Source organism: Sphaerodactylus townsendi, linkage group LG13, assembly GCF_021028975.2.
Source record: "Sphaerodactylus townsendi isolate TG3544 linkage group LG13, MPM_Stown_v2.3, whole genome shotgun sequence".
In the NCBI taxonomy this organism is placed as follows: Eukaryota; Metazoa; Chordata; class Lepidosauria; order Squamata; family Sphaerodactylidae; genus Sphaerodactylus; species Sphaerodactylus townsendi.
The window spans coordinates 5,619,290-5,638,027 of NC_059437.1; the positions used below are offsets into that span (position 1 = coordinate 5,619,290).

Genomic DNA, 18,738 nt, shown 5'->3' on the forward strand with positions numbered 1-18,738 from the left:
GGCCAATTGGCCATGCTGGCAGGAGCTGATGGGAATTGTAGTCCATAACATCTGGAGTGCCAAAGGTTCGCCACCACGGTCCTATACTCTTCATATGAGAGCCTACGATACACCCCAGGAAGAAACGATTAGAGGTGCCAACTCTTGATGCAGGTACAAACTTACCGGGGGGCCAGATCGACCTGGCAAACCTGAGACGCCATCCCTACCAGGTGGTCCTGAAACCCCTGAAGGACCTTGGGGGCCCACATCCCCTTGATCTCCCCGGAAGCCTCTACCAGTGGCAAAAGACAGTTCTCCTTTTTCTCCCTTACGGCCGGGAAGGCCAGGTTCGCCAAATGAACTCTAAAATGCAAAACAAGACGAGAACAGAGTTAGGAAGTTAAGGAGCGAACACTGTGGCTCAGCTGAGACAGCAAGATGAACGATGGTTACAAAAATTCAGCTACAGTTTGGCATGATGACAGAATTGTGACAGAGGCTGTTTCCGCACGGTCAGCGAGCATAATTTATGCCGATGCACACACCCACGACCGTTTGCACAGATGGTCCCGGTAGGGGCGAAGGCACAGCCTTCGCACAGGCTGTGCCTTCCCCAGCCGGCTTACCAGAGGTGGGATCCAGCAGGTTCTCACCAGTTCCCGAGAGTGGGTGACTAATTATTTGTGTGTGCCGAGAAGGGTTTACTAATTGGGTCCGCTTTTCCACCTCCACGCCCTCGCCTCCCCGAGAGGCATACTGAATGTGAAGGTTCCATATAGCAATTGCGACTAATAATGTCACTCCCTGAACTGGGTTAATCCCTTCCAGGTACTGCAATTCATGGATTCTCAGCCTTTCGTACCTTTTATCTCACCAGTCTCTATCAAAGAACCTGTGTGTTTCACCGCTGCTGTGTTCAGATTTGTGAGTTGGGGCATTTTCTATAATGTGATGATGATTTAGAAATGACCTGGTGCAAAAAAAAATTTGGGGGTCATGGTGGGGTGGCTGCCCATGGGGGGGGGGGGGGGCATCCAACTCAGGTTTTGCCCAGGGCTCAGGTTTGCCTCTGCCCCCTTTGCTGAGGGTGGGGGGGGGCTGGCGAGGGAACCTGTTACTAAATTTTTTGGATCCCACCACTGCGGCTTACCTTCTCCTGCTGGCTGCCATCGTGTTGTGGAGGCCAGGGGACACCCCCCGCCCCCAGCCAGAGCAACGGCTCTGAAGATGGATGCCTGGGGGGCGTGTCCCATTTGTAAAAAAAAAAATGCTGGACCAGATACAGAAAGGGCCAGGCAGTAGTTGATGAAAAAGGCCTCTGCCAGAGACTGTGGAGAGCCATTGCCGGTTGAAGTAGACAATATTAACTCTGAAAAGACTGAAGGGCTGACTCAGTGTCAGAGTTTCGCTCACCTAAACCTAAAATGCTGCCAAATTATCTTGATATTTTTAGATGCTTTGCGCCAGCCTTTACGAGGAAGTTGTATACAACCATCAAACATTATCTTCTACCAGTTGTGCCATTTGCCACTTATCTGTTCTCCAGGGGTGAATAGCAGCTTAAGATAAGTAAACACAGCTGTACAGGTAGTCATCACTCATCCAAGGTTGCTCAGTAAGCATCATGGAAGGAAGGATTTGACTCTAGGGTCTAATCACCACTATGGTTCATTATGCACAAGGTGTCTGCAGCCCTGCAGGGGTGAATGTCCGGCACAGCAAGATTTCTTATACAGACATAGTTCCTCAAGCTCCGCTTTCATTTTCTATTCTCTTCACAGCAAGCAAGACCACTTCTATCGCAACTTTAATTTGCTTCACTGCCATAGTGAAAATTTGCTAGTAAGCACAGCTTTGCCCCAGACATCTCCCCTCCAGCAGTGGCCAGCCTTCACCCTTCCCACTCCCGCCGCACTGCCGTCTACCCCTTCCCCCTCGCCTCCCCCTTCCATGTTGCCGGCTCCTTCCTGCTTCCTATTCGTTCTGTCAGAATCTTTGAGTAGCCAGCAAGTAGAAGTCAAAGAAAAGAAGCTCAACAACACGGGCTTAGCCAAAACACACTGACCTCTAAATTCTCATATTGATATCTTCATAATGTAATGTAATGTAATATAACAACAGAGAGTGCCTGGTTCTGCCATATACCCAATGTTCTCATGTACTCAGCCCCCTTTCCCAGGTATAGTATGAATCCCTCCTCCCCCACACACTACAGGAACATCAGAGGGCCGATGTTGGGATAGCTCTAATGCAGGAATATCAAAACAACAAGGAACAGTGAAATAACAAGCTTCTCTCTCCTCCTGTGGCAGCAGCAGCAGGAAATATGTGTTTGTGTGTGTGTGTGGGGGGGGGGAGAATATAAGTTCTAGGTCATGGTACCCTTCTTCAGCAGAGTATGGTCCAGGGAACTGCTTTGCTTCTTTCATTTAGGGGGGATTGTTTTTGGAAAGGGGCTACATTATTGATATAACTGCAATGTCAGCAATATCGATATAGTAGCAATTTAAAGGGCTTCAACAAAGCTGGCAATCGTGCAACTGTGTGCCTTTAAGAGTCAGTTAATGGACAGAGTTAAGAGACCCAGGAAAAGCTGCAGAGACCCAGGAAAGTTCAGCAGGCAAGCTGCACAGTAGCAATGGAGGGCCTCCTCGTGTGTAAACAGAGAAACATGAGGAGACCGCACTATAACCCACTGTGCAGCAAAGAGCCCTGAGGTAAGCATTCCATGCATTGTGGGCCTATACTACATTACAATTAATGCTTGAATTCATTAACTACCCAATGGCTCAATGAAGATTTGTTTGAATTTCATCAGCATTTTGTGACACTTCAATTCTTCCAGCTATTTCTGCCTTTCCACTCATCAGGAAGAAGCACAATTCATTCTGACAAATGGATGTGGGATGCTGATTTATGCAGCCATTGGCAGCAATCCAACAGGGCCTTTCTCCCTATTTAAATGAACGATAACTGGATAAATTCATTCTTGACTTACGGGGGGTCCAGGGCGTCCTTTTAAGCCAATGTCTCCTGGATCTCCTGAAAGTCCTTTTGCACCGTCTTGACCTGCTCTTCCAGGCTGACCACGAACGCCAGGCTCTCCTCGCACACCGACTCCGGAGAACCCTCCATCGCAAGCACAGTCGCCTGCACCCCCTGGAAAAACAGAAGGTCCGAAAGAGTTTGTTTGCATTTTGGAAACCGTGGTCTGGATCCAGGGTTTTCCTTCTACTCTGTTTTCCTTCAGTGGAGAAAATTTCTTCACCGGAAGAAGAGCTAGATTCATAGTCCAGTAGCACCCTGGACACCAATAAGATTTTTGGAATTTAAGCTTTTGAGAGCCAAAGCTCATACTCCAAAAATCCTGCTGATCTCTAAGGAGCAGCAGTGGCGTAGGAGGTTAAGAGCTCATGTATCTAATCTGGAGGAACCGGGTTTGATTCCCAGCTCTGCCGCCTGAGCTGTGGAGGCTTATCTGGGGAATTCAGATTACCCTGTATACTCCCACACACACCAGCTGGGTGACCTTGGGCTAGTCACAGCTTCTCGGAGCTCTCTCAGCCCCACCTACCTCACAGGGTGTTTGTTGTGAGGGGGGAAGGGCAAGGAGATTGTCAGCCCCTTTGAGTCTCCTGCAGGAGAGAAAGGGGGGATATAAATCCAAACTCTTCTTCTTCTTCTTTTTCTACTGCACTCCAGCCTAGCTGTTCTACTGTAGACCTACAAGACTGCCCACCAAAAGTGCACACTGGAAAAAGACTCAGTGGAAAGGAATAATTGAATCCAATGCTGTGTGACCACAGGCCAGCGTGCCAATATGCACAGTCCGATCAACTAACCCATCATAAAATAGTGCGCAAGTTCGCAGGTTCAACAGAATTCTTCAGGCAAGATGCATGTGTGCATCTGTATCATCAGGTTGCAGGTGACCCCACAGTGTTTTTAAGGCAAATGAGAAGCAGAGGTGGTTTGCCATCTCCAGCCTCTGCAAAATCTTCCTTAGTGGTCTCCCGTCCAAGTACTGACTCTGCTTAGCTTCCAAGATCTTGATGAGATTGGCTATATCAGGGGTCTGCAACCTGCGGCTTTCTAGATGTTCATGGACTACAATTCCCATCAGCCCCTGCCAGCGTGGCCAATTCCACTTCCCATCCGGCTGGATACCAAGCAAAACAAACAGATAAATCAGCCAAAAAGGGGGAAGGGAGATGGGGGAGTGGATGCAATCATTAAAATACAGCTTGAAGAAGGTTTCTGATTAACTCCAAATCTTGCTCACTACCTTGTGATGTCTGAGTTAGTCTCATATACAGGGAAATGCAGGTTCTAGCCCACCTTTGTCTCCTTTTGAACCTGATGGGCCTCTCAGCCCACGCTCCCCTGGAACTCCAGGTTCTCCATCAAGTATTGCTCCTGGTGGAAGTGTGGTACCTGAGGGATCAGAATGGAGGAAAAATAATCAGTTGTGGACTGCATGGCAGTTAATTGCAAAACCTGCTTAGTTCTTCTTTTCTTGCCCTTCTGGAATACGATTTAGTACTTACTTACTTACTTACTTACTTACTTACTTACTTACTTACTTACTTATTTATAATTAATTTTATATACTGCCCCTCCCCCGAAGGGCTCTGGGCGGTGAACAACACAATAAAACAACAATTACATTAAAACCCCATTAAAACAATAAATTAACAAAATTACATTGGCGTCCAGCATAAAACTTCATGAACCCACCCTGGAAGAAAACAAGATAAGAGAGCGAGGGCCCCCATAAGTATTAAGACCCAGAATGTAAAAGGGAAGAAAAAAAGGGGGGGGGGAGGAGCGCTCATCAGCAGCCGGCCCCCACAAAGGCCTGGTGGAACAATTCAGTCTTACAGGCCCTGCGGAACTCTCCAAGATCCCGCAGGGCCCAGATAGATGGTGGTAAGGCAGACCTGGGCATTATACAGCCCGCGGGCCACATCCAGCCCGCTGGATGACCCTGACTGGCCCCCCTGCCGTGCTGGGAAGCGAGGCGTCTTTGAAAGCCCCGCAGAAGCCGGTTGCCTTGGCTGCCGGCTTCTGCGGGGCTTTCAAAAGCGCCTCGCCCCCCTGCCTTTTGGCCCGGCCCTCCACAATATTTTCTGTTTCTTATGCGGCCCCACGGAAAAAATAATTGCCCATCCCTGTGGTAAGGTGTTCCACCAGGCCGGGGCCACAGCTGTAAAGGCCCTGGCCCGGGTAGAGGCCAGCCGCATCATCGAGGGGCCAGGGACCACCAGTAAATTGGCCTCTGCTGAACGTAGAGGCCGTGCAGGGACATATGGGGTAAGGCAGGATATTACATCAGCAAATCTTTGCCACACTGTTTGCTCTCTGGCCTTTTCTCATATAAACTACATGGCACCTTACTGCCATTCAAATTATCCGAAGACCTCATTATTATTATTTATTTAGATTTCGTAGACTGCCTCATCCCCGAAGGGCTCTAGGCGGTTTACAACACGTAATATCTAACAACAATTAAAACATAATTACAACCCTTAAAATCAATAGCAGCATACAAAAATTCTAAAACAGAGGCAGCTTAAATCCCATATGGGAACACCTTGACTGTTTCTCATTATTGCAGGCTATTTACAAAAAGCAAAGTTAAATGTATTTGCATCTGAAAACCTTTGTGGTAGGTTTACAGGTGTTCCATACTCTCTTAGACTGTGTCTCTGTAATTTCCATGACAGTGGAACATTCCTGCACTTTGCAAGTTTTACCATCCTGAGCGCCAACAAAGGATTCTCCCCCACTGACAAATCTGAGAGGAAATTCAGCACAGTCTGGTATTTACTATCTGCTAGAAGGCAAGAACTTCAAGATCACACTAGAGGTAGCAAAATATTTTGGGGAGGTACTCAGAATTAAAAACCAGAGAGCCCCAGAAGCTGATTTCTTGTATTAATTAGTTTATTCATTTTAATTTACAAAGCTTATGTTATTATTTAGTTAACTGATTTTGCACCATATTTTGTAAACTGTATAAGGTGTTGTGTCCTTGGTCAATCCAATAATCAGACTCAATTGATAATTAAATCCTTTTACTGCAAGACAGGCTCCAGGTATGATGCATGGTAAAGATCTTCGGACAAGACTACTTTTTGGTGCCCAAATTTCCCAAGAGATACCTCCTCTCATCCGTTGCTAAGCAATTCAGCCCCCCTTATCTGTAATGTCCAAGAGACCCCTTACTCCCTTGCACAGTTCACAGACAGAACATCTCTGTTATCTCTCTGTTTGTGAATCTTTGTACTTCAAAGCGCGCCTGTAAGCAAAGCAGCATTTTAGAGGAAAGCGAAAGTAACCAAGCGAGAGCAGTTAACAGTTAGCAAAACAATCCAGAGACACAGATGCCACATCCTGTCCTGGAGACATGGCAAAACATGGCAAGAACTGACCAGGGCTTGATATGTGGTTGCTTGTATGGGTCAGCTGACCGTAATGAATGAATGAATGAATGAATGAATGAATGAATGCTTCATTCTGGAGCTGGTGGACAGGATTGTGGATACTACATGCATAGAATATTGTGGATACACAGAGGTGGGATCCAGCAGGTTCTCACAGGTTCCCCAGAGTAGGTTACTCATTATTTGTGTGTGCCGAGAGGGGGTTACTAATTGGTGATTTTGCCCCGTGATTTTTGCCTTAGTTACGCCACTCCTCTCAGCAGTAGCGCGCAGAACTTGAAGCAGTCTAGCAGGAGGTGCGCCGGTGTGCGAGGCAGCCTGTGCCTGCGTGCATTCGTTTCCCGCCCAAGGACCGGAGTAGCGGCTGCGTCCTTGCCACAGCCCCGCCCAGGAATGCCCGGCCATGCCCCCGTCGTGCCACGCCCAGCCTCATTAGCGCTACACCACAGTTTGAATCCCACCACCATGGGAACCTGTTACTAAAATTTTTGGTTCCCACCACTGTGGATACTACAGGCCTTGTGGATACTACATGCCAGAGCCCTTTGGGGGTAGGGCGGTATACAAAACTCAGTAATAAATAAATAAAATAAGAAGAAGATGAGCTGGATTTTGTAACCCACTTTTCTTAACAGTAAGAATTCTCAAAGCAGCTTACAAACTCCTTCCATTCCTCTCCTCACAATAGTCACCTTGTGAGGGCGGTGGGTCTGAGAGATTTCGAGAGAGAACTGTGACTAGCACAAGATCACCCAGAAGCTTCATGTGGAGAACCGGGAAAGCAAAACCAGTTCATCAGATCAGAGTACGCCACGCGTGGAGGAGTGGGGAATCGAACCTGGTTCTCCAGATTAGAGTTCATCACTCTTCACTACTACACCACGCTGGAGGAGTGAGAGGAAAACAATAGTTCAACATAAACTTAACAGCATGGAAGCAGAAGTTCACAAAGAACGTACGTGATGGTCCAGGAAGCCCTGGAACTCCTGGAAATCCAGGAGTTCCATTTTGGCCGGGAGGGCCAGGGAACCCAATCGCTTCTCTTCCTGGGTCACCAGTTTCTCCTTTGAGGCCTGGAACACCTGGGAATCCCAAGCGGCCCGGAGGACCTAGATTGAAATAAACACATTCAGCATTCTCAATCACTACATGAATTCAAGCACCTTCAGTGGACAACAATAATTTCATTTATATTTAGATAGTAAAATGTATTTTAATGTATTAAAGTGTACCTACGCATTAGAGTCACCGAAGGAAATGCAACATGGTACACTTACAATATCCATCAAATGTGCCTTCCAAAATATCAATCCCAAAATTCTTGTTAAACTCTTTTTAAAAAATTGTTGGTACATCTGCTAAGGGAGATTTTTATATTAAATGATGGTTATTTGAGCTGTAACTATGTTATTCTGGTTGTGAAATGTTTCTGGTTACAAAATGTTTTACTGTATGATGCCAATAAAGGCTTTGTGTGTGTGTGTGTGTGAAATTGTTTAAACGAGATGTTGTTTTGAGGAAGGGGGTGATTTTAATGGGTTTAAAGTGTGAGTTTATCAGATATGTTTTAAATGGTTAGCTGCCGTGGTGGCTCTTCTGAAGTCAGAAAGGAGGGTTACACATTTTGTAGATGATCACACCAATGATGGCAAGACCAACTACAACCAATTCACAACAACAATAATAATCTGGCTCCTCTGAATTGCTTCCTGGGAGAATCACAGAACTAGGGAGAAGTACTCAAGCCACTAAGTCTGATTGTGCCAGCAGAACACCTAGGTCAGTGATGGCAAACCTTTTCGAGACCAAGTGCCCAAACTGCAACCCAAAACCTACTTATTTATTGCAAAGTGCCAACACGGCAATTTAACCTGAATACTGAGGTTTTAGTTTAGGGAAAACGGTTGGCTCCGAGGCGTGCGTTACTCAGGAGTAAGCTTGGTGGTAGTTGGTGGCTTTGCTTTGAAGCAACCGTGCATCTCTTCCAACGGGTGAATCACGACCCAAGGAGGGTTTACTCGAGAAGCAAGCCCCATTGCCATCAACCGAGCTTACTCCCAGGTAAAGGATTGCGCTTTTGTTCTATGCATGAAAATCAGTGGGGTTTAACAGCACTTAACAGGGTTACCTACACTGCTTCCCCAAAACTTGGTCTTAGGCTTCCATGCACACAATCAAGCTCCAGTAAGTCTGTGTAAAGTTTCCTAGATGTGTGTGTGGGGGGGGGGGGGGCACTCTGCGCATGCCTACAGAGAGAGCTCTGAGTGCCACGTCTGGCACCCGTGCCATAGGTTCGCCACCACTGACCTACGTCGATTTCCAACTGACGAAATAGCGCGAACTAGTCGTCAGAAAAAAACTAGGTTTGGTGCAGAATGACCCACTGCGTTCCGGGCAAAGGAGGGGCAAAGCTGGCTTCGCCGCTGCTTCTCCCCCTTAGCGCCTGCTTTCCCCAGACCTGGATGGAAGTGGACCTTTTCAAAAACGCCAGAATCAATCTGGATCGGAAGGGAGCAGTGGGGAAGATCGGCGGCTGAATTCCCCGCCGTTGTGAGTGACGTGGAACCTCCCAGCCAATCAGCGCGCTCAAAAGGTCCCGAACCAAACCAAACTGGTTTGTATCTACTTCAATTTTTGAAGTGGGGAACCGACCCTTGAATCAAATGGGAGTCTGCTTAAACACGGTTCACATGCAGTGCAAACGGATCAAGATTTACATCGTTTCCGATGTCATCAATGGACTTACAAGAGTACAAAACTCTCCCTGGGATGATGCAGCTGGAGGAAGACAGTTGGCAGTGATTCGTTGACCCCTTGCATGCCACAAACTCAATCAAACATTATGGAATCCTTGTTTATTCGACAAGAAGGTGCCAGTGCTCATAATTTTTATTTATTTATTTTTCATTTATTTTGAGGCTTTTAGACCGCCCCATCCCCGGAGGGCTCTGGGCGCTGTACAACAGGTAAAAGCAGCAATCAGAGCTATTAAAACATTAAAAGCAGCAACAGTTGAATAATAGTTATCAAAAAATAAGGATATGGGTGGATCCAGCATCCTAATTTTAAAATCCCCCCCCCCCCCGAGGGAGGCATGGTGGCCTCGTTAGCTGACAGATGACCCAGATGTCGGGGTCAGACGAGGACCATACTGGGAGGGGGCACCACATCAGCGGCCGGTACCTCCAAAGGCCCGGCGGAACAGCTCCGTCTTACAGGCCCTGCGGAACTCACCAAGGTCCCGCAGGGCCCGGACAGCTGGAGGAAGAGCGTTCCACCAGGCCGGAGCTAGAGCCGTAAAGGCCCTGGCCCGCATGGAGGCCAGCTGCATCATTGAGGGGCTAGGGACCACCAGTAAATTGGCCTCAGCCGAACGAAGAGGCCGTGTAGGGACATATGGGGTGATGCGGTCTCGAAGATACGATGGTCCCAGGCCTCCTAATGACAGATGAGAGAGTGAAAAAGATTGTGTGGTATCCCCTAAAGCTCTGATCAACAGCTGGATTTTAACAGGGAATATACTTTGGCCAGAGTCCAGCACGACAGGGTTCTACCACAGGGCTGTGTGTTGAGTCCTTTATTGTTCACCCTTTATACATATGATTGTACTCCTGTCTATCATAGTAACACCATCATCAAATTTGCCGATGACACAACGGTGGTGGGGCTCATCTCTGGAGGGGATGAGTCTGCCTATCGGAGTGAGGTGGACCGACTGCTCTCACGGTGCAGGGAAAATAACCTGGTTCTTAATACTAACAAGACAAAGGAGCTTATAGTGGACTATAGAAGGAATAGCTCAGAAATTCAGCCCTTGACTATAAATGGAGATCAAGTAGAGCGGGTGGCTAGTTTTAAATTTCTGGGTGTCATGATTAAAGAGGACTTGACCTGGGGCGTACAGACTGCCGCGGTGGTTAAGAAGGCCCAGCAAAGACTGTACTATCTGAGACTTCTAAGGAAACAACAACTGAATGGAAAACTCCTGGTGTCCTTTTACCGCTGTGCTATAGAGAGTGTCTTAACCTACTGCATCGGTGTATGGTTCTCCAGTTGCACAGTGGCAGATAGGAAGGCGCCCCAAAGGGTGATCACTACTGCACAGAGGATTTTCAGCTGCCCTCTCCCCTTCTTGGAAGAACTCTATAATTCCCGAAGCCTAAAGAAAGCCCAAAATATTCTGAGAGACCCGTCTCATCCAGCACACTCTCTTTTTGAACTGTTACCATCCGGCAGACGATACAGGTCTATCAAAACTAGAACAAAGAGGCTTAGAGACAGCTTCTACTCTAGAGCTGTGGCTATGCTAAACTCTGTGGCTCCGTGTTGATGTGTTTGGGGCTGTGTAGGGATGGGTGGAGGAAGGGGAAAGTGAAGATGGGGTATGAGTCTGAAATTGTGTGCATCGAGGAATGCTGCTGTAAATTTCGTTGTGCGTGCACAATGACAATAAAATGCTTATGCTTATGCTAATGAACCTACACCACAACAGGTGAAAAATCTGTGCTTTTCTATATGGCATCTTCAACACTCATCACAGCATCTGATAAGCAGCTTTTTTTGCTTTTAGAAGCAACTAAAACTCTCTTACCTGGAACCTGGGCTGGAAATCCAGGTAAGCCTGGAGGACCTGGTAAGCCAATGGTGCCTTCATCTCCTCTAGGTCCTTGGACACCTGGGGTCCCAGGGTCTCCAGGAGGACCTAGAATTCAAAGGGAAAGACTTTAGAATAATCTTGCATTCATCTTGTCCCTAACTTCATTTCCTCCACTGATGATTAATTCTCTTGGAAACACATTTGGCATTGTGAGAGGAATGGACAGCAACTTACTGGGCCAAAACACCAGTCTAAGTACACACCTGCAAAATCACAACTTTCATCATACAATGTTTTTTAGACCACGGTGAGATTGTTCATGTGATAGTAAAGCTACATCACATTAGAGAATCTTACAACTGGACTTAAATATTCTCAGCTGAACTTTGCCTTAAGAAGAAGACGAGAAGAGGAGGAGTTTGGATTTATACCCTGCTTTTCTCAAAATGACTTACAAACTCCTTCTCAACCACTACACCACAAAAATGTGCACCCAGCAACTACAGAACAAAACCTCCCACTCACTCTCCTGGGTGATCACATTTGGCAGACACTAGAAAATATTAGGAGAGTCTTGGATATGCTTCAGCCACAATGTTCTGGGTAAAGGAGCAGCAGTGGCGTAGGATGTTAAGAGCTCGTGTATCTAATCTGGAGGAACCGGGTTTGATTCCCAGCTCTGCCACCTGAGCTGTGGAGGCTTATCTGGGGAATTCAGATTAGCCTGTGCACTCCCACACATGCCAGCTGGGTGACCTTGGGCTAGTCACAGCTTCTCGGAGCTCTCTCAGCCCCACCTACCTCACAGGGTGTTTGTTGTGAGGGGGGAAGGGCAAGGGGATTGTCAGCCCCTTTGAGTCTCCTGCAGGAGAGAAAGGGGGGATATAAATCCAAACTCTTCTTCTTCTCTTCTAAAGTGGAATCTCAGAAGCACATGGTTGTGGAACTTCCTCAATATCCATGGCTCTGTGGATACCAGGTAAAAAATGGAATGTGATCGGATTGGTCACAGGAACTCCAGTGGATTGGGATTTAATCTGATAAACAGCTCAAGGGGAGAGGACTACCTCCGATTTAACGGAAATCTGTGAAAACTGATCTAATTGGGCTTTGGGATCATCCTTTGTTTTCCTAACCTTTACTAGATTCCATCCACTCTTTCTTACCAATGCAGACTTTAATGAGCACTAACAGTTCTTGTCGGTACAGTTAATTGGAAGGAATGCATTCTGCGGGGTTCACACATTTTATAAAGTGTGACAAATTAGTTCACAGGTCCTGTGAAACAATGTGATTAACTTCTTTTTTAAAAAGTGTGATGAAATACTATAAACATTGGAAAAAACGCGGCAAGTGAACCAGAGGAAACGATCAATGAACCAGGATAGCCTAATCCCGAACAAGAAACTTGCCGTAACTCAAGGAAGTGTAATCACTATATTAACTATAACAATTATATTAGTCAATTCAATAGACATAAATCAGTGCAATGATAGCAGAAAAAGGTATAGTATAAAGTTCATTCATATTCATTTAAAGTTCATTGAGTGAAAAAAACTGCGGTGTGATCTCGGTCCACACACTGCAAAACCAATATGGAAAGTCAATAGTGGCACACTACTGCCTCGCATGCGTGGATTAGATCATCCTACCACTTTGCTGATAAGTATCAGCTTTATTGACTTTCCATATTGGTTTTGCGGTGTGTGGACCGAGATCACACCGCAGTTTTTTTCACTCAATGAACTTTAAATGAATATGAATGAACTTTATACTATACCTTTTTCTGTTATCATTGCACTGATTCATGTCTATTGAATTGACTAATATAATCGTTATAGTTAATATAGTGTCATCATTGATTACGCTTCCTTGAGTTACGGCAAGTTTCTTGTTCACGATTAGGCCATACTATAAACGTTGCCAGCGATTATTACTGCAGACATTGAGGGTGGGGTGGGGGTGGGGTGCTAGACTGCTAGGCTTTTCCTCAACTGCTTCAGGGCTCGAGGAAGCAAACAGCCTCCATTCACACTTTTGCTTACAAACAACATCAACCGGAAACAGTAAAGGAAAAACTGTCACCTGCACACTGACATTTGTGACTACGTGTCAATATGTGACCGACTGACAATATTGGGTCAGCTAACTGCGGCACCAAACCTAATTTCAACAGTATATTTTAAAAAGTAAAACAAAACAAAACTGCACCTGAGATCAAGGAACCGTCTAAAGTGACGTGAATCGTATGACCCGGTGGTCCGATGTCACCGGATTCGCCCTGCAAAACAAAGAAACAGGATACAGCTTTACTGTCTAACTCTGTTTCCCAACCTTTTTGAGGTCAGGGTACCCTTGACCTCACTCTTCATATCTCACGGTACCCCTGCCGCCACCCTCCCCCTCCCATTGCCCCTGCTTGCCACCCCCCCCACCTTCCCCTCCCAGGGTGAAGGGAAGCACTGGGGGGGGGGGGGCTGCTGACCTTGTGGCAGGCCCTGCCCCATGGGCCAGCTCCATGTCCTTGCTGGCGCCGGTGGGAGACACCACAAAAATGAGGGGGGGGGGGCAGTAGTGTTGCTGCGGTACCCCTGGGACATGCTCACGGCACCCCAGGGTACCACGGAACCCTGGTTGAGAATGGCTGGTCTAACTAGACCATTCTGGCTTGAAAGAAGCTGCATTTCCATGAGAAGTTACCTTTCCTCCTGGAAATCCATCCTGTCCAAGAAGGCCAAAGTCACCTTTTTGACCCTAAATGATAAAATAATAAGAACTGTTGTTGAACTAATTTCTATCCAGTTTTCCCTTAGCATGCACAGTCCTTTAAAAATCTTTGGTTTGCATGTGCTCAAAACACTACACTGCAGAAGTCCTAAAAATGGCTTACAGAGGACCACTCAAGAACATAAGAACGTAAGAACTCCAAGCTGGGCCTGTCCTTGGATTTGAATACAGAAGTTTGGATATTGTAGATCTGCTCCACAAGCTACTTTCCTCCAGCAGAAGGAGCTTCTTCCTCAGTAAGATTCTATGAAGAACATTTTGCATCAGGGGAAGTCTCCTTGAGCAGTGGAAAGCTGGTGGAACTGACCCACGAGACCTCACAGTAAGAGTAATTCTGTAGTGGGGTTGACTGGCTAATGCAGTGGTGAGTTCCTCCTTGCTGGCAGTCTTAAGTAGTAGCTGAATGGACACTTGTCAGGGATGTTTTAGGCCAGTGGTGGCGAACCTATGGCACGGGTGCCAGAGGTGGTACTCGGAGCCCTCTCTGTGGGCACGCACAAACAGAGTGCCCCCTCACACACATCTAGGCTGGCCTGGGCTGCTGGGCTCAATTATTAGCATTAAACCTTAGACCTAGTTTTGGGGAAGAAGTGCAGGTAACCCTGTTAAGCGCTGTTAAACCCACTGATTTTCATGCAAAGAACTGAAGCGCGATCCTTTACCTGGGAGTAAGCTCGGTCGCTGGCAATGGGGCTTGCTTCTGAGTAAACCCTCCCAGGGTCGTGATTCACCCGTTGGAAGAGTTGCATGGTTGCTTCAAAGCAAAGCCACCGTCTATTACCAAGCTTACTCCCAAGTAACGCATGCCTCGGAGGCAACTTTTTTCCTAAACTAAAACCTCAGTATTCAAGTTAAATTGCAGTGTTGGCACTTTGCGATAGATAAGTGGGTTTTGGATTGCAATTTGGGCTCTTGGTCTCGAGAAGATTCGCCATCACTGTTCTATGCAGTAGCCCTGGACTTTCATGGCACTCTCCCATCCAACCGCTGACCTGCTTAGCTTCTGAGACACGACGAGATCAGGCTAGCTGGGGTCACCCGGGCCAAAGCATTAGTTATTCTATAATTCTAAGTAATGTATGCTCACCAATGGCCCCTTCCGCACGGGCCATTAAACACGGGGGTGGGATGGGAAAAAAAACTGTTTTGGGAGGGAACTTTGCACAGATCCCGCCCCTAAAACGAATCTGTCTCATGTTATTTTCCCCAAACCGGTTTGCGGTGGCGTATCTACCTAGGGACAAGGGGTACCCCTTGTCCCCGGTCGCCACTCTTCTGGTCACGTGGGGGCGCAAAATCGGCCCCCCACGTGACCAGGAAGCCCTGCTGCCTCATCATTTTCGCATGCCTCAACCCTATCCCACCCCTTCCTGCTCCCCAAGTCCCACCCCCGGCCTCAGTGCTTATAAAAGCAGGCCGGGACTGCAGTCCCTTCTGGCCTGCCCGGAGGGGAGGTCAGAAGAGACTGCAGGCTGCCGGCTGGGAGCCCAGTCGGCAGGGGGAGTCTGTGTGGGGGGGGGAGGTGAGCACCCTAGACCTTGCCCATGTCCATGGTGACATGGGCGGGGTTGAGGGCAGTGGGGGGTGGAGCCTGGGGGCATCAGGGGGAGGAGCTGGGGTAGTAGGGGGCAGAGCCGGGGGGGGCGTCCTGGAGACAATTTGTCTCCAGGTTCCATTTACTCCCGGTATGCCTCTGCCGGTTTGTTTGAGAATGACGCTATTAGCAAGTCTTTCCAAAAATCCCAGGTTGCAGCCGCTGGCGAGCAAATGGCCGGGCAGGAAGTACTTTATTCGCCTCCAATTTCCTTAAAATAAAAAAAAGAATTCGTAGCTTGTATCTGCATACCTACACAGGTGCAGGTGGTCGTTTCGTGAGACATCAGCATGGCTGTGGGGGTTCATTTGTGCCTGGCTGTGTAGCTACGCATTGGTGGGAAGTAAATTTAAAAAACAGACGCGCCTTCCTGTGAAGGCACGCCAGCAACCCAGATTTGTTTCCATGGGCTCCAATCGCTGCCTGCACAGATGCATGTGGATGTGAAAACAGGAAATGGGTTGCTTTATTCCAACTGCAACCCATTATACATTTGTTGCGCAGAAGGGGCCTATATGAGAAGGAAGAGATGCTTTTGAGCTAGATGCTCAGAAATCTCGTATGCATGAGACTTGGCTTATTGCAGCTATGAGCAAGTGGTATCGAGGTGTATTTTGTCAACAGATGAAAACTGGCTCGAGCAGGTCAGATTAATTAAAAAGTTCCAATCCTCAGGCATACATTACTACGATTCTCAAACACCCCAACTGCTAGAACACGACCCAGAGAAAAGGTTACCTCTTTGCTTCCAGCTATAAAGGTAATGCTCACCTTTCTGCCTTTAACACCAGCAAATCCCTTCAACCCCATGTCTCCCTAAAAGAAAAGGGAAATAGTGGCAATGAACATCTCAATAATACTCACAGGCTGTCTAATTACACATGCAGTCCTGAACACATTGTATAAATGTATAAACAAATGTAGGTTGTTGGGCCATCTCTGATTTTTCAAATTGAAGTTGGAAGAAAAAAATGTACAAAATGATATTTTATTCATTGGCCCTGGTTTTTTTTAAGCTTAAACCCTATAACAGGGGTGGCCAACCTATGGTGCTCCAGATGTTCATGGACTACAATTTCCATCAGCCCCTGCCAGCATGGCCAATCGGCCATGAACATAAGAACATAAGAACAAGCCAGCTGGATCAGACCAGAGTCCATCTAGTCCAGCTCTCTGCTACTCGCAGTGGCCCACCAGGTGCCTTTGGGAGCTCACATGCAGGAGGTGAAAGCAATGGCCTTCTGCTGCTGCTGCTGCTCCCGAGCACCTGGACTGTTAAGGCATTTGCAATCTCAGATCAAAGAGGATCAAGATTGGTAGCCATAAATAGACTTCTCCTCCATCAATCTGTCGAAGCCCCTTTTAAAGCTATCCAGGTTAGTGGCCATCACCACCTCCTGTGGCAGCATATTCCAAACACCAATCACACGTTGCGTGAAGAAGTGTTTCCTTTGATTAGTCCTAATTCTTCCCCCCAGCATTTTCAGTGGATGCCCCCTGGTACTAGTATTGTGAGAAAGAGAGAAACATTTGCTGGCAGGGGCCGATGGGAATTGTAGTCAATGAACATCTAGAGCACCATAGGTTGGCCACCCCTGCCTTATAAGCTGTACAAATGTCTCAGAGGGTCAAATGGAAACTGTGATCTCACTGATGCCCAGCACTGAATGGGAGGTGGTGTGTGAGTGTGTGTGGGGGGGGGGGGGGGGACATGCTCCACAAATTACCAAGTTTGCACTGAAAGCACCTACACATGCCCAGTCTCTGAAGTCTGTACAATCACCTGGTATACTTACCAATGGTAACACGTCCCACATTCCACAAAAAGCAGTGTCTTCCACATAGTTATCTTGAGCCCTAATCATACATTGCCAGGAAATTACCCCACAGGTCATGACTGAAATTCACAGTTCAGTCGGACGATTAATGCATAAATATGGGAAACAGAAGAATTGCTACAGCAAAGGGCCCATATCGTCGAGTTGTAAGTCTAGCTGAGTAGCAAATAAAGCAAGCAGGGGACAGGTTCAGCAAAGTGTATGTGAGAAGGCAAAAGGCTTGGCTCCACCAGAGCGTGGAATGCAAATTCTTCCCTCCTGATACAGGCCCTAATCATGTTGCTCTTGCTTGCCTCCAAGGAAATGTTTTGGTGGATGTGAGTCTCAGCTTACAATGAAGGTCAAGTTAATTCAATCTCAGCTCAGTCACATCACCCTAACCAAGTATTGTGTGGAACTGCAATAGATACATCTTGGGAGGCTACTTACCCGGGGCCCCGGCAAGCCGGGCACACCCTTTTCTCCTTTTTCTCCGAAAGCCCCAAAGCCCTGGAAAGGGAAAAGGCCAAAGTGACATCGATTAATCCACACCTCAGAGTGAGAACAAAAGAAATACAAGGTCAATATGCAGGAAGTAAAAGACCTTTGGTTGCACATAAGGCTCGGCAAGAGCAATAGCTATATTAAGAACATAAAAACATAAGAAACTAGCCTGCTGGATCAGACCAAAGTCCATCTAGTCCAGCTCTCTGCTACTCACAGTGGCCCACCAGGTGCTCACGTGCAGGATGTGAAAGCAATGGCCTTCTACTGCTGCTGCTCCCGAGCACCTGGTCTGCTAAGGCATTTGGAATCTCAGATCAAGGAGGATCAAGATTGGTAGCCAGAGATCGACTTCTCCTTCATAAACCTGTCCAAGCCCTTTTTAAAGCTATCCAGGATAGTGGCCATCACCACCTCCTGTGGCAGCATATTCCAAACACCAATCACACGTTGTGAGAAGAAGTGTTTCCTTTTATTAGTCCTAATTCTTCCCCCCAGCATTTTCAATGAATGCCCCCTGGTTCTGGTAGTGTGAGAAAGAGAGAAAAATTTCTCTCTGTCAACATTTTCTACTCCATGCATAATTTTATAGACTTCAATCATATCCTCCCTCAGACGTCTCCACTCCATATTGAGATGCCTTGAGACATCAGGATAGCATGAGGACCTTCAATGGGACCAAAGATGCCTACGGAGATGCACCAGCTAGTGCAGGGACCAGAGGGCTAAGAGAGAAGAAGGCAGAATGAGTGGTGGGCCCAGAAGTCCCAACAGCCCTGGGAGGAGGATTGGTACATGTGGTGGTGGTGGTGGTGTGTAGAGAGGGCATGCTCTTAGTGCTTAGGTAGAGCTGGTGTTATAGATCTGGGGAGGCAGGTATTCCCGTCATCGGTCCAAGATCTTAAGGAAGTGGTTGTGCATAGTTGGGAGGCCCTAGACCCGTGGTGGCGAACCTTTGGCACTCCAGATGTTATGGACTACAATTCCCATCAGCCCCTTCCAACATGGCCA

At 47.3% G+C, this 18,738-nt stretch overlaps 1 protein-coding gene across 2 annotated transcripts in view; it reads left to right on the plus strand.

Moving 5' to 3' along the window:
* Positions 1–18,738, plus strand: part of GAB3 (GRB2 associated binding protein 3) — a 98,959-nt gene that overhangs the window by 15,627 nt on the left and 64,594 nt on the right. The window lies entirely within an intron of this gene.